This window comes from Diabrotica virgifera, chromosome 9 (assembly GCF_917563875.1).
Source record: "Diabrotica virgifera virgifera chromosome 9, PGI_DIABVI_V3a".
Lineage (NCBI taxonomy): Eukaryota > Metazoa > Arthropoda > Insecta > Coleoptera > Chrysomelidae > Diabrotica > Diabrotica virgifera.
The window spans coordinates 106,358,989-106,373,931 of record NC_065451.1 but is presented as its reverse complement, the minus strand read 5'-3'; positions in this window follow the sequence as shown (position 1 = coordinate 106,373,931).

Below are 14,943 nucleotides of genomic sequence, written 5' to 3'. Positions count from 1 at the left end.
GTGACAGTTTTTCTTAAATGGAAATGTATTCATAGACATAAGGGTAGACAGGGAATACAGTGCAAAAAGTCTATAGGTGGTCTATCTATCTCTTTTAACCAAGCGATCCCGCGCATGTGGCAGACAAAGATAGCTAGACCACTCAATCCATAATATAATTTGCCTGATCTACTATAAATGTATTACAGTGAGATATCTAAATGATGTTGAGATAAATCGAAAGATATCGATTGTAATTGATTGCAGGTACTTTTGACATAGAATAATCACCCCTTATTGAAATTTCAAAAATTATGTTTTTAAATTGTCCGACTACAAAATCTACCCCTTATTTTTTTCCGACAACAGTCATTCTTGGTAAGGAATAATTTACTTAATTAAATTTCATCTTTGTCGGAAAGCTATTTATCACCAGAATTTTTGTCTATGTCTTACTTGTTTAGAATGTCCGACTACGAAAATTTCCCATTAATTTTGTCGGACAGAACTTCCTATTGCTTTTTTAACCTTTCATTAAACTCTCATGCAAAAATCAGACTGCTATTCATCACCAACATAATTCCTGTGATGTGACATGTTCTACGTGTCGGACTCGTTAAAATGCCCAACATTTTTGTCGGACAAAAATTTTCGCATATATAACATAACGTTGGCTATCGAATAAACTTAAAAACAACTTGCTATTTTTCACAATCATAAACTTGTCAGGACGACACGTTTATCATGCTCCACAATTAAAACTTCCCCTGTTCCAGTGTTCCCGTGCATCAAAGTTTGTCCGACTAGACACCGTTAAGCTATTAACAAATTTTCAGCTTGCTATTAATCAACTTTTCTTTCTTACGCGGGATCCAGGCCTATAACCACTGGATTCGGAACTGGATATGGAACTGGATAATATTAGAAAACTGATATTATAATATATAAGCACTACGAGCCTAGTAGGCCCATGGCTTGATGTACTATTCTTTTCCACTCCCTTTTGTCAGTCGCTTTTCTTTCCCAGTTCCTTAAGTTAATTCTTCTCATATCTTCTCTAACTCCATTACTCCATCGTGACCTCGGTCTTCCTCTTCGTCTTTTCCCTGCCAATGCACTAGATAGTACCATTCTGGGAATTCTAGATGGAATCATCCTCTGCACATGGCCCAACCATCTAAGTCTTTGCGCCTTAATTACTGCTAGTATGTTAGATCTTGATAGAGCTCAGTTAGTTCCTTATTTGTTCTTCTTACCCATTGTCAATTTAAGTTTTTCGCACCAAAGATTTTGTGCAGTATTTTCCTCTCCCAAGCTAATAACAATTCTTGATGTTTTTTTGTTGTGACCCATGTTTCAGAAGCATACGTTACTATCGGCCTTATTACGGTCTTGTAAGTTCTTAGTTTTGCTCTTCGTGATATATTTTTACTTCTTAACAACCCATTAAAAGCAAATATAGCGCGGTTGCCCGACATAATTCTCTTTTGTATTTCTTCTTCACAGTTAGGATCTCTTGTGAAGACAGTTCCTAAGTACTCAAATCTCTCAACTTCTTCGAATTTATACTGTGTTCCCTTCGCTGTTGTCATTGTTATGTATTGCCCCCGAACGAATTGCTTATTTGTTCATTCCATATACTTTGTTTTTGCTTCATTTATATACCATCCTTTGCTTGCTGCCCTCTCCTCGAGTTTCATGACTGTTTCTATAAGTTCTATTTTGCTCCTAGCCAAGATTACCAAATCGTCTGCGAATGTCAAGCACTAATGTTTTTTGTGGTAGATCAGACCTGTTCTATTAATGTTTGCTTCCTGTATAACCTTTTCTAGTAATATGCTAAACATTATAGACGATAATGGATCACCCTGCCGCACTCCTTGTTTGACCTCAAAGCTTTCTGTTATAGTATTGTTTATCTTGACTTTATTATACTGATATATCATACTGATATTGTTTAAAAACACTAATAATATTGATGTAAAATGTTAATCAATTTTATTTATTGTTGTAAGAATCAAAGGTAAATATGATTAGGCGAATGAAGCCTTAGGTTTCGCAGTCAATATCCCAACCACACACACATGTTGCAATCTATTTCAATACGGTTTATAGTACAAACTATACATTTAATATCAAAATAGTGGGATATATTTTTTTAGTTGAGGACACTTGGTCACATTGCATTGTTTCAAGATAAGGTGAAATATCTTCAATAAATGGAAAAAAGCATGTATGTCATATATTATAATACTTTCTATACTCTTAATATGTAGTCTCGTATAAATTTGTAGTGACATGATTTTAAGTATAAGAACAAGAAGCTTGCAACAATTTTCAGAGAAAATAGAAAACTAAAACTATTTTAAAATGATTATTCGAAATAAAACATATGCACATATTCACTGTATTTGCCATCTAGTGGAATAACTGTAAAATTAAGTCAGTAAAAAAGGTACATTAAGTTTAATTAAATTAAGTAAATCATCTTGTATACTAAAGTTAAGGTTGGAAAATTGTCGTTTCAAAATGAAAATCGACAGGGGCAACAGTACCTATACTAAAATACACTCTGTATAGATAATTATGTCAATGTTAATAATGCTGGATAGAGAATTGAATATCCTTTCAAATGAGCTAGCACACGCCCCTATTCCCTATTTAAAAATAAGGGGTGGTGGAAATGGAAGGGAGGGGGTTGAAAAATGACAGATATGTATGTACCGTAAAAACTGTGTTCCCCTTAGATCAAAAGTCGGGCTTTTATATTTATATGTTAAGTTCAATATAAATTTCACATAACTGAACTATCACTGTATCCTCCATTTTGATTATTATTGTTCTCAACTAACGCTATTTTCAAAATTCTTGCTTTCCTATCCATATTTAATGTAAACTCCGATAAGGCTACCGTGATTTAATGCTGAGGTACTAAAATGTTATAAAATTAACAAACAGTACGAGCAAGAACAAAGAGTCCAGATCCTTCTTATAACTACAAGTGACTGAAACATCGAAACAATAATAATTCTTACTGTGTTATACAGAAAAAGGCAGTAGAAATGATTAATCTCATATTTATCGACAACACTGTATGGTCCTCACTTGATGAGCTGTAAGGAAATATACACGTAAAGTTGTCCTCACTTTGTGCGCATAACGAAAAAGTATATACAGTCTCACTTTAATAGCTGCGTATAATGGCCTCACTTGGGTGGCAATATACTTGAACAATACGAGACACATATACGTAATTTTTTTTGTGTATACTCGTCATTTTTTAATTGCTATTTACTTGTCAAGGTCACTATGAAGAGTTGAAACGATTATGTCTACGTTTTCTACCGGTCCTCACTAAGTGCGCGTAATGTCAGGACCTCACTTTGATATCTGTGCATAAATATATATATATATATATATATATATATTGATGCACGTTAAGTTGTGACTTCCGGTATACAGAAGAGGCTGTCCGACTTCCACCTTTTCTACTAGGAATTATTTTTTAAAAATTGTGTATTTGGTAAAAGGGGGTCTTATAAAATGGGTCTACCTATTGAGGGGAAAGGATTTACCAAAATAAATTTTGTATATATATACGTATATACCGAAGCGTACAGCATACGTTATGGCTTCCATATATAGGGTAGTTCAAGGCGCGTTGTCACTTCCAGCGGTGTTGTCATATTTTGGAAGTCACAACGACTCGTCTGCTAGATTTACCTCCTATTTTGAGCGTAATGTGTGATCTTTTGAAACTTTTACTGTGAATACAGTTGTCTGTGTTTTAAAGTTGTCTATTTAAATTAAAATATTGATATTCTTTTGATTATACAGGTTTACAAAAAAATACATTTCGGACTATTTGACGAAACCATATGACTAGGGGGGTTTTTGGGGTCGCTGGTTACGAATCCGGGGTTCGCTAACCTCTATCACGTCAGGTAAAGGTTATTTCAAGGACAAACCAAGATAAATCGACAGTCGCTCTGAAAAAGTATAATAGGAGGGTTTTGGGGTCGCTTATAACGAATCCAGGATCCACTGACCTCTATCACGTCTAGCTGAAGGTCATTTCGAGGTCAAATCAAGATAAATCAACACAATCGCTGTGAAAAAGTATATTAGGGTGTTTTTGGGGTCCCTGATCACAAAACTGGGGCCCGTTGAGCTCAACCACGTCAGGTAAAGGCCATTTAAGGTTAAATCAATTTTGTCAACTCCTCCTGATTTGAACTTGAAATGACCTTTACATGACGTAGTAGAGCTCAACGGACCGCAGTTTTCATGATCAGCGACCGCAAAACTCCCTATACTTTCAGAGCAATTGTGTCAACTGACCTTAAAATGACGTTGAACTAGACGAGATAGAGGTCAGCGGACTCCGGATTCATCTTCAGCGACCCCAAGAACCCCCTAATATACTTTTTCAGAGCGACTGTCGATTTATCTTGATTTGACCTTGAAATGACCTTTACCTGACGCGATAGAGGTGAGCAGACCCCGGATTTGTGATCAGCCACTCCAAAAACCCCCTTGTCATATGGTTTCGTCAAATTGTCCGAAATTTAGTTTTTTTGTAAACCTGTGTTATTTATGATAATATGATTGATATTTATTTTACAAAAATACTAATATATTATTATTGCTGTAAAATGGATTTATTGGAATTAATTAAAAAAGTGTTAATAGTAAGTCATTTATTTACGAAAATTATATCAAAAATGTTAATAAATAAATTTGAACTTATAGAAAATTTTAATATTTTAGATTTTATTACAGGCACCGTCCTTTTAATTTTTGATGTACCAATAATAATATGTAATAAAAAATTAAATGGCTAAACCCTCCAGGTGGGGATTACCCGCTAAAAAGCTATCTAGATCCATCTTTTTCGAGCAGATTTTTCCCAATCTGCTACTCGATACTATTGACTATGCTTCTCCATTTCTTTCTATCCTCTTTTGTTTTTCTGCTAGTCTCTAATTCCTGCCCTATATAAATCTTCCTTTAATTCCTGTAACCATTTATTCTAGTTTTTCCGCGTCTCCTTCTAACTCCTGGTCTCCATTGTAAAATTGAGTTTATAGTTGTTGCGCTACCTGCTCTCCATATATGCCCCAACAATCCAACTCTGTGCCTAAATCAGAAAATCTGGAATAATATCTACCCGGGTCGAAACATTTTTTTTTAATATATGAAAATAGTTATTTATGAAACGGAGTGAGTGCTATACATCGCGTAAGTTCGCAAAAAGTACTTCACGCACAATTTCATACAATATTTTATCTACGATAAACAAATAAAAATACTGTAACTCTTCGTCACTGGAATTCATTTCTATTCTACAATTCTTAGAACTGTGACATATAAAAATTCTAATTTCTTTCAAACCACAAAACTGTCAAATTTTTTTTTGTAATTTATTGCTCATTATGTCATCACCTCTCTTGTGCTCTGCACAAGAGATCTAAGGTTAGAGCTAAGAATAAGGTTGGCTAGGTGCTACGTTTTCTCGACTCTGTTTTACGGAATGGAAGCTTGGACCTTGAATGCGGCATCAATGAAAAAACTGGAATCATTCGAGATGTGGGTATATAGAAGAATTCTAAAAATATCATGGACAGAACACGTCACAAACAAAGAGGTTCTGAGAAAGGTGAATAAAGAAATGGAAGTCTTAAATACAATTAAAACCAGAAAATTGGAATATCTCGGACATATTACACGTGGAGAGAGATATAACTTGCTCCAACTCATTATGCAGGGAAAGATTCAAGGAAAAAGAAGCATAGGGAGACGCAGAATATCGTGGTTGAGCAACCTGAGAGAATGGTACGGATGTACATCAAACGAACTTTTCAGAGCAGCCGTCTCCAAGGTCCGAATAGCTATGATGATTGCCGACCTCCTTCGCGGAGATGGCACTTGAAGAAAAAGAAGATGTCATCACCATGAAACGCGAAAGTTAAGAAAGAATATTTAATTATATGAAAGTGTGTCAAAAACAGTGAGAAAAAGTAAATCCCATTTAAAATACATTGTTACTTCATGCTTACTTTAAAGCACTGCTATCTATAATGACAGTTTTCACAAACTAAAAATTTATCAATTATAATATGACATAGAGTAGATAAAAGTCATTTATTAATTATTAATTGATTATAGTCAGAAGAAAATTAGATCATGCACCCCTTGTTTTTTATAATTGTTAACATACTAAATTACATATCCAATAATTATTGTTATCCATTAAATAGATCGATGCAGATCGGCCTTATATCGGATCCTCTTCTATTAGTCCGTTCGCTGACGGTAAAATATTGCAAAACCCATAAATTTTAAAAAACCACTTAAGATTGACATGAAATTTGGCATACACATAGGTAACATATCAAAGAAGAAAATTGATATTGTGCCGATGTTTTCTTTTGCCAAGCAGACATTCCGTTAACATTTTTAGTCACAACATAATATCAATGTTAAAGTATTATTAGAGCAACGCGTTATGGTGTCACATTTCTTTTAATGACCGACACACAAAATATTTTAATGACGGATCCCACACTAGAACCAGATTTTTATTACCTACTGCTGATAAGGTAAAGAGTTATTGAATATCACTCGTTGTCATCTCTGTGTTAATTTGAAATAATAAAATATAAATATTGTAGTTTTGTATTCTAAAATATTTGGAAAAAATATCTATGTATTTTTTTTTTCATTTAGGTACACATCATTTTAAGGGATTGTCCGGAAGAGTACAGGCTCAATATATCGGCAAATGAATTTTGTTTTAAATACCGTCCGTATAGAGGAGGTGCTCGTTGGGGATAGACGCAAAATCTTAGTCCAGTGCTAATTAAATGCATTAATTTTTTTCGAATTCTGAGAAAACTAATAAGTATTTTTGAAAAATTTAAACGCAGAATGGAAGCTTACATTATTACCGAGGGCAGAAAGTCCCTGAAAACTTATATAATGTTTATTTTAATAACTTATATACCTAATATATGTTTATTTTAATAAAGATAATGGGATGAAAAAACAAGAGAAAAGTTAGTGTGATTTTTAATTTCGAATATTTCATTCAAAAGAAACTTTTTTTTATTCTAAGGGACTTTCGGTCCCCCGTAATAATGTTATCTTTCATTCTGGGTGTATGTTTTAAAAAATATTTATTAGTTTTCTCAGGATTCGAAAAAAATAAATGTATTTAAATAGCATTGGACAGAGATTTTGCGCCTACCCCCTTAAGAGAGAGTTTACTGCATTTTATATTATTACTAGAATTTATTACTTTAAACTTTTTATCGCTCTTGATTTATTTTATCGTGTATTTAATTCCATTCAATTGTAATTGTACATTCAATTTTTTTGTAATTTTTACACGTTTTATTACTTTCGAAATAACAATAACTATAAAATCGATTTTTCAGCCTACTTGGGTCAAAAAAATACACAATTTTCGGAAATTTCGTTAAATGAGAACATTTACCTACATTTCTTGTATTTAAGCTTTTAATAAGATTTTTAAAAATAATTTAGATTATTTAATAGATACATTCACCGGCACGAAAAACGGGCACCCCAAAAAATGGGTCATTTTTGATGGCTCGTATCTCCTAAACCTATTCTCCGATTTAAGTATTTCTTTAATATGTTATAGCCTTATTCTTTAACTATATCGCTGTAATAATATTGTTTCTAGACAGGTAAATTATCATTGTATACTGGGCGTACCAATCAAACTGGTTTTTTTTTCAATTTTCACAACACTCTGTGGAATATTCTAGCATTTATACAATATTGAAATTAAAACCCAACTATAGCCCCAGGTTTTCTTAATGTTCTGTTTGTTATTCATTCGCTTATGTTGGATAATAAAAAAGTTAGGGACTTTAACAATTAAACATGTTCTTTATCAATACATGGTGTTTCTAAATAAGTGCGACAAACTTTAAGGGGTAATTCTGCATGAAAAAATAATGATCGTTTACTTGATAAAGCTATGTCCGCAAATGCTTGCAAATATAAAATTATTTTGCCACACGATCATTATTTTTTCATGCAGAAATTACCCCTTAAAATTTGTCGCACTTATATTTAGAAACACCTGTATCGATAAAGAACATGGCTAGTTGTTAAAGTCCTTAACTTTTTTATTATCCAACGTAAGCGAATGAATAAAAAACAGAATGTTAATAAAACCTGGAGCTATAGTTATGCTTTAATTTAAATATTTTATAAAGGCTAGAATATTCCACAGGGTGTTGTGAAAATTGAGAGAAAAACCCAGTTTGATTGGTACACCCGGTATACAATGAAAATTTACCTGTCTATCAACAATGTTATCATAGCTATATTGTTACATAATAAGGCTATAACATATTAAAAACATTACTTAAATCGGACCAAAGGTTTGGGAGATACGAGACATCAAAAATTACCCACTTTTTTAGGGTGTCCGTTTTTCGTGCCGGTGAGTGTAGATTAAATTAGAAGTTCATTGTAAAAAAGGAAGTAAACAAAAACACGAGAAAAATGAATTTATATAAGTAAATAGGTAAGTAAATATTATACATTGAAATAAGTACAGAAAATATATAATTATAGAGATATATAATCACTTATTGTACCTTCATTTAAGGCTAACTTTAAAAGTAAAGCAGATCTGCTATTATTCATGTTTAAAAACAAAAGGCACACAAAACACTAAGTACGATTAGGACCGCGAATCTACAACAGATAAATGTCTGGAAACCGTTACACAGGGTTGCCAAAAAACGGAAGTCACACCGAGCGGTGTGGTATACGGAAGACGCTACGCGTTGTGTACATAACCTGTATAGTAGCACGGGAGGGACACTAGCGCTGGTGATATACCGTCGAACTAAAATCTGATCTTATGAGTATGTTAGATACGATATGACTTCCAGCGAAATTTTTAATATAAGCCATCTGATACCATCTAGTAGCCAAATTCGTAAAAATATAGGCAAAACGTTGTGACTTCCGAAATCGGAAGTCATAACGGTATATATGAAGTAACAACGTATTACGAGAATCTACTTTGGAAGTCACATGGATACATGTATCAATATATATATATATATATATATATATATATATATATATATATATATATATATATATATATATATATATATATATATATATATATATATATATTGTTATATTTCTATTTGATATGAAAATTAAATTTTGATAATTATAAACAAAATTCAATTTAATATAAAATATTTTCAATTTTCTCAACCACGGGCATATAAATTTAGAACAACCTGTATACAACAAATTGTTATATTTAATTGTAAGAAGTGATTAAACGAAACTCGGGACAATGCGCTTAGAACAAACAAAGTGAATGGCGCGTACCATTATCGTTGTTCGCGGAAGGTTCGATCATTAGCCTATGCTAAATAAAACTCAAGTGAAATCGATAATAGGTCATTATCGTTGTTCGCGGAAGGTTCGATCATTAGCCGATGCTAAATAAGACTTAGTGGAAGTAGATAATAGATCATTAAATTTTGTAATTAGTAGAAAGTAATTTTAGAATGGGAATTAACTATTTTTCTTGTGAAATCCATTAAGCATATTTAGAAAGATTAAAAAATGGGTTTTGAGGAATACTGCGAATGAGAGTTGGTGGTGGAAGTTTGATTTGTGAATCTGGAAGGGATATTTAGAAAGTAGGGGAATGAATGACAAATAGAGATCAGAATGTTTTGAGCTGTCGAGAAGTGAAGTCCAGTAGTAGACGGTAGTGTACGGAGAGTGAGAAAGCCGGTGTAGTTCCGTGAGTGTGGAGTATCGATCGTGGAACCAGAGGTAGGCCAGGTTGAGAGTAAAAGAACCTCCTTGAGCCAAGAGTTCCCGGTAGCTGATTGGAGTTTCGAAAAAGGTAGAACACAGCATCGCGACAGAAGCAGGAAACGAGAGCTATACGAGCTAGTTTCAAAGGAGAACATTACTGGAAGCCAGGAAGAGGTTTTGATTGCAGCCAAGGATAGCAGGAAACGGGTCTTGTGTGAAGACATTCTCAGTTCACCAGAAAAAGGTCAGTCTCATTTGTTTGGACATGAATGTATGGGTTTTTCGTATTAAATACCACATTTAAAATTGAAGAAACATAATCAATAATATCAGAAAAGCTTCATCAAACTTAAATAGAATTGTTGCTAATAAATCATAATAGTTAAATGTTAATAAAAACTTTCAATTGGAAACCAAAAGGAAATAAGATTCCCATGTGTAAATGTTATGTTTAAGAATAATAAGATATAGCAAATATTAAGCAGTGATTGCCATTTAAATAAAATAAACAATATTTTGATTACAATTGTAACCCATATGTGTTATTATTTTACTCTTTTCTTTCCTATCCCGATTAGGAACCATTGAGAAATACTTAGAAGCCACGTAAGTAAGTAATTAATTTTATAAAAAGCCCTGAGATTGAAAACATATTGATATGTGATCTGGTAAATTAATTAGATTATTATTAATGCATTGATTAAATTAAATGACATATAAAAATATTATCTCATATCAATAATCAAGATCACATCAATATATATATATATATATATATATATATATATATATATATATATATATATAAATAATCAAAATCATTGGCTAATACTCTGGAATGTGAATTTAGTTGGAAATATATAAAATGATGAAAGGGTCATCATTCCATACATTTCTGTGCAACTATATACACCGGTGTTTCGGCCTATTTGGGCTTCGTCAGTATAGTGTAGCAAGTTAAAAAAGTTGTTTGTAAACTTGTAAAAGGATTACTACAGGAGCAAGGTTACCATTTTTGGTCAGATTGTTAGAAGACCCGCAGTCGCAAGGCTACAACTAACATTGCCAAGGAGGTAAGGCTACCTGAGGAAATGAAAAGCCATAACATTATTAAATAAAATGATGTTGGATAATCGAGTACAAATATAAAAATAAATAATCAAAATCATTGGCTGAAATTGGAAACACCGGTGTATATAGTTGCACAGAAATGTATGGAATGATGACCCTTTCATCATTTTATATATTTCCAACTAAATTCACATTCACTTTACGAGTATTAGCCAATGATTTTGATTATTTATTTTTATATTTGTACTCGATTATCCAACATCATTTTATATATATATATATATATATATATATATATATATATATATATATATATATATTATATATATATATATATATATATATATATATATATATATATATATATATATATATATATATATATATATATATATATATATATATATATATATATATATATATATATACCTGAGCCAAGGAATGCCAAACGTTTAGAACGTTTTAAACAATCAAACAAGGAGAGGTTAGCGCGAGTTAATAAATATCAGCATGTCTCGCAATAAGTATGAAAAACAAAATATGCACAAGATGGAATGCAACCATAGACACGTGTTTCTGACTTATTAGTCGTCATCAGTATGATATAGCTAAACAGGAGCAATGCAACCAATTTGTGGCTATAATGTTAGAAGACCCTCAGGATTCGAGAGCAACAACTAACAAATCCACGGAGGAAGCTACAGCTACCTGAGCCAAGGAATGCCAAACGTTTAGAACGTTTTAAACAATCAAACAAGGAGAGGTTAGCGCGAGTTAATAAATATCGGCATGGCTCGCAATAAGTATGAAAAACAAAATATGCACAAGATGGAATGCAACCATAGACACGTGTTTCTGACTTATTAGTCGTCATCAGTATGATATAGCTAAACAGGAGCAATGCAACCAATTTGTGGCTATAATGTTAGAAGACCCTCAGGATTCGAGAGCAACAACTAACAAATCCACGGAGGAAGCTACAGCTACCTGAGCCAAGGAATGCCAAACGTTTAGAACGTTTTAAACAATCAAACAAGGAGAGGTTAGCGCGAGTTAATAAATATCAGCATGGCTCGCAATAAGTATGAAAAACAAAATATGCACAAGATGGAATGCAACCATAGACACGTGTTTCTGACTTATTAGTCGTCATCAGTATGATATAGCTAAACAGGAGCAATGCAACCAATTTGTGGCTATAATGTTAGAAGACCCTCAGGATTCGAGAGCAACAACTAACAAATCCACGGAGGAAGCTACAGCTACCTGAGCCAAGGAATGCCAAACGTTTAGAACGTTTTAAACAATCAAACAAGGAGAGGTTAGCGCGAGTTAATAAATATCGGCATGGCTCGCAATAAGTATGAAAAACAAAATATGCACAAGATGGAATGCAACCATAGACACGTGTTTCTGACTTATTAGTCGTCATCAGTATGATATAGCTAAACAGGAGCAATGCAACCAATTTGTGGCTATAATGTTAGAAGACCCTCAGGATTCGAGAGCAACAACTAACAAATCCACGGAGGAAGCTACAGCTACCTGAGCCAAGGAATGCCAAACGTTTAGAACGTTTTAAACAATCAAACAAGGAGAGGTTAGCGCGAGTTAATAAATATCAGCATGGCTCGCAATAAGTATGAAAAACAAAATATGCACAAGATGGAATGCAACCATAGACACGTGTTTCTGACTTATTAGTCGTCATCAGTATGATATAGCTAAACAGGAGCAATGCAACCAATTTGTGGCTATAATGTTAGAAGACCCTCAGGATTCGAGAGCAACAACTAACAAATCCACGGAGGAAGCTACAGCTACCTGAGCCAAGGAATGCCAAACGTTTAGAACGTTTTAAACAATCAAACAAGGAGCCATTGCATTGCGAGCCATGCCGATATTTATTAACTCGCGCTAACCTCTCCTTGTTTGATTGTTTAAAACGTTCTAAACGTTTGGCATTCCTTGGCTCAGGTAGCTGTAGCTTCCTCCGTGGATTTGTTAGTTGTTGCTCTCGAATCCTGAGGGTCTTCTAACATTATAGCCACAAATTGGTTGCATTGCTCCTGTTTAGCTATATTATACTGATGACGACTAATAAGTCAGAAACACGTGTCTATGGTTGCATTCCATCTTGTGCATATTTTGGTTTTCATACTTATTGCGAGCCATGCCGATATTTATTAACTCGCACTAACCTCTCCTTGTTATATATATATATATATATATATATGTTCGGAAAGGTTTCCGCGGTTAATACAATGAAACTTAAAGCTAAAATCAATATCAACAAAAGAATTAATATTAAAATTACATATAACAAATACAATTCCAGCCGTCAAAAATCTTCGCGCCACTCCAAATAGTCTTCGCGCTAATTCCCACTCCGCCACGTCATCGACAGCCACGTCAGTCACATCAGTCCACGGTATAAATGACCGCCCCAGCGTCAGCAACAACAGTATTGCAGTGAGTAGTGAAGTAGTGAGTAGTGAGTGTAGTGTCTGGAGCCTCAGGAGACTGAGACCCCGGAAGCCCTGAAGATGACGTCAGAGAGGACGTCGAAAGCTCGGCCTAGAAACCAACGACGCGGTTCAACCCGGAAGCCTGGTGAGTTTAATTTTAATATTAATTCTTTTGTTGATATTGATTTTAGCTTTAAGTTTCATATATATATATATATATATATATATATATATATATATATATATATATATATATATATATATATATATCAAGGAGACCAGAAGGGAAGTCTTCGCTGACAATGTTAGATAATAAGGTTGTATTATTGGGGAATTCAGCAAATTTTATGTGAAAAGAAAACACTTTTTACTTGATCCAAGCTTTCGTAAACTTTAATTAATTGTTTACATCATCAGGGTATACTGCAATAAAAAACGATGGTAGTTTTTTTGGTATAGGACCTTATAAATAAATATACTTACAGTAAGTTGTGGTTGTTCACAAAAAGGTGTTGTAAAAAAGTTAATAAAATTCATAAAATGGTTTGAAGTGTAAAAATGATGGTTAAAATAATTTTTGTTACATTGATTACTACAATTGTTTTTTATATTATAAACAGTTTTTTTAAAAAAACAAAAATATCACAGAATATGTACTATGACAGATCGGATTATACAAGCATAACTGGCAGGAAATATTAGAATGATTTATCATGAAAAATCAGTTTTTTAAGCTATTCAGACATGGTCTTGTTATTAATAAGTATTGAGGCAACTTCAATATGATTTGAACAATTATAATGGTGTAATTAAAGTCATTTGAGATTGGTATTAAGTTATTATTATTAAGATATATTCTTAGCTTAATATATAGTTAGCCTTATTATTAAGATATAGGGCTTACGATTCTGTGATAAGAAGGCATCTGTACCAGGCTCTAAGGATACTTGGAATTTTGGAAAAATGATCAGTTTAGTAAACATGACCTTAATGAAGACCGATAATAGGGTAAGGATAGAAGGAAGCCTAAGGATTTAAAGTTAGGGTGATTAAAGCAAGGAGATCCGCTGTCCACAGTGCTCTTCAAGTTCTTGTTGGAGACAATATTGAGAGAGAGTGGAATAAGAACGAAATAATCTAAGAAAACAGTTAGATTCTAGCCTTTGAGGACGTGTAATGTTTATGGTAGACTGAAAGGGAACTGCTAGTATTTTCAATCTTTGAAGTAAAGGCTAGGTAGTATGGACTGAGGTAACGAGTAATAAAACAAAGTATATGAATGGGACAGACCGCATATGAAGAAAACACTATTGATATTACCAAAGATAACGCCAGTAAAGAGTATTGCTTTAAAGGTGACGGAGTTTGAGTATCTAGGAGTAACCCTAACAAGTAAGGGGGAAGAAAGCCAAGAAACTGAGAAAATAATTTCGAGAGGAAGGAAGACTGTCGGAGCTCTGCAAAAACTCCAAAGAGCAAAAATATTTTTATATATAAATATTTAGCTTTATATAAATATATATATATATATATATATATATATATATATATATATATATATATATATATATATATATATATTTAG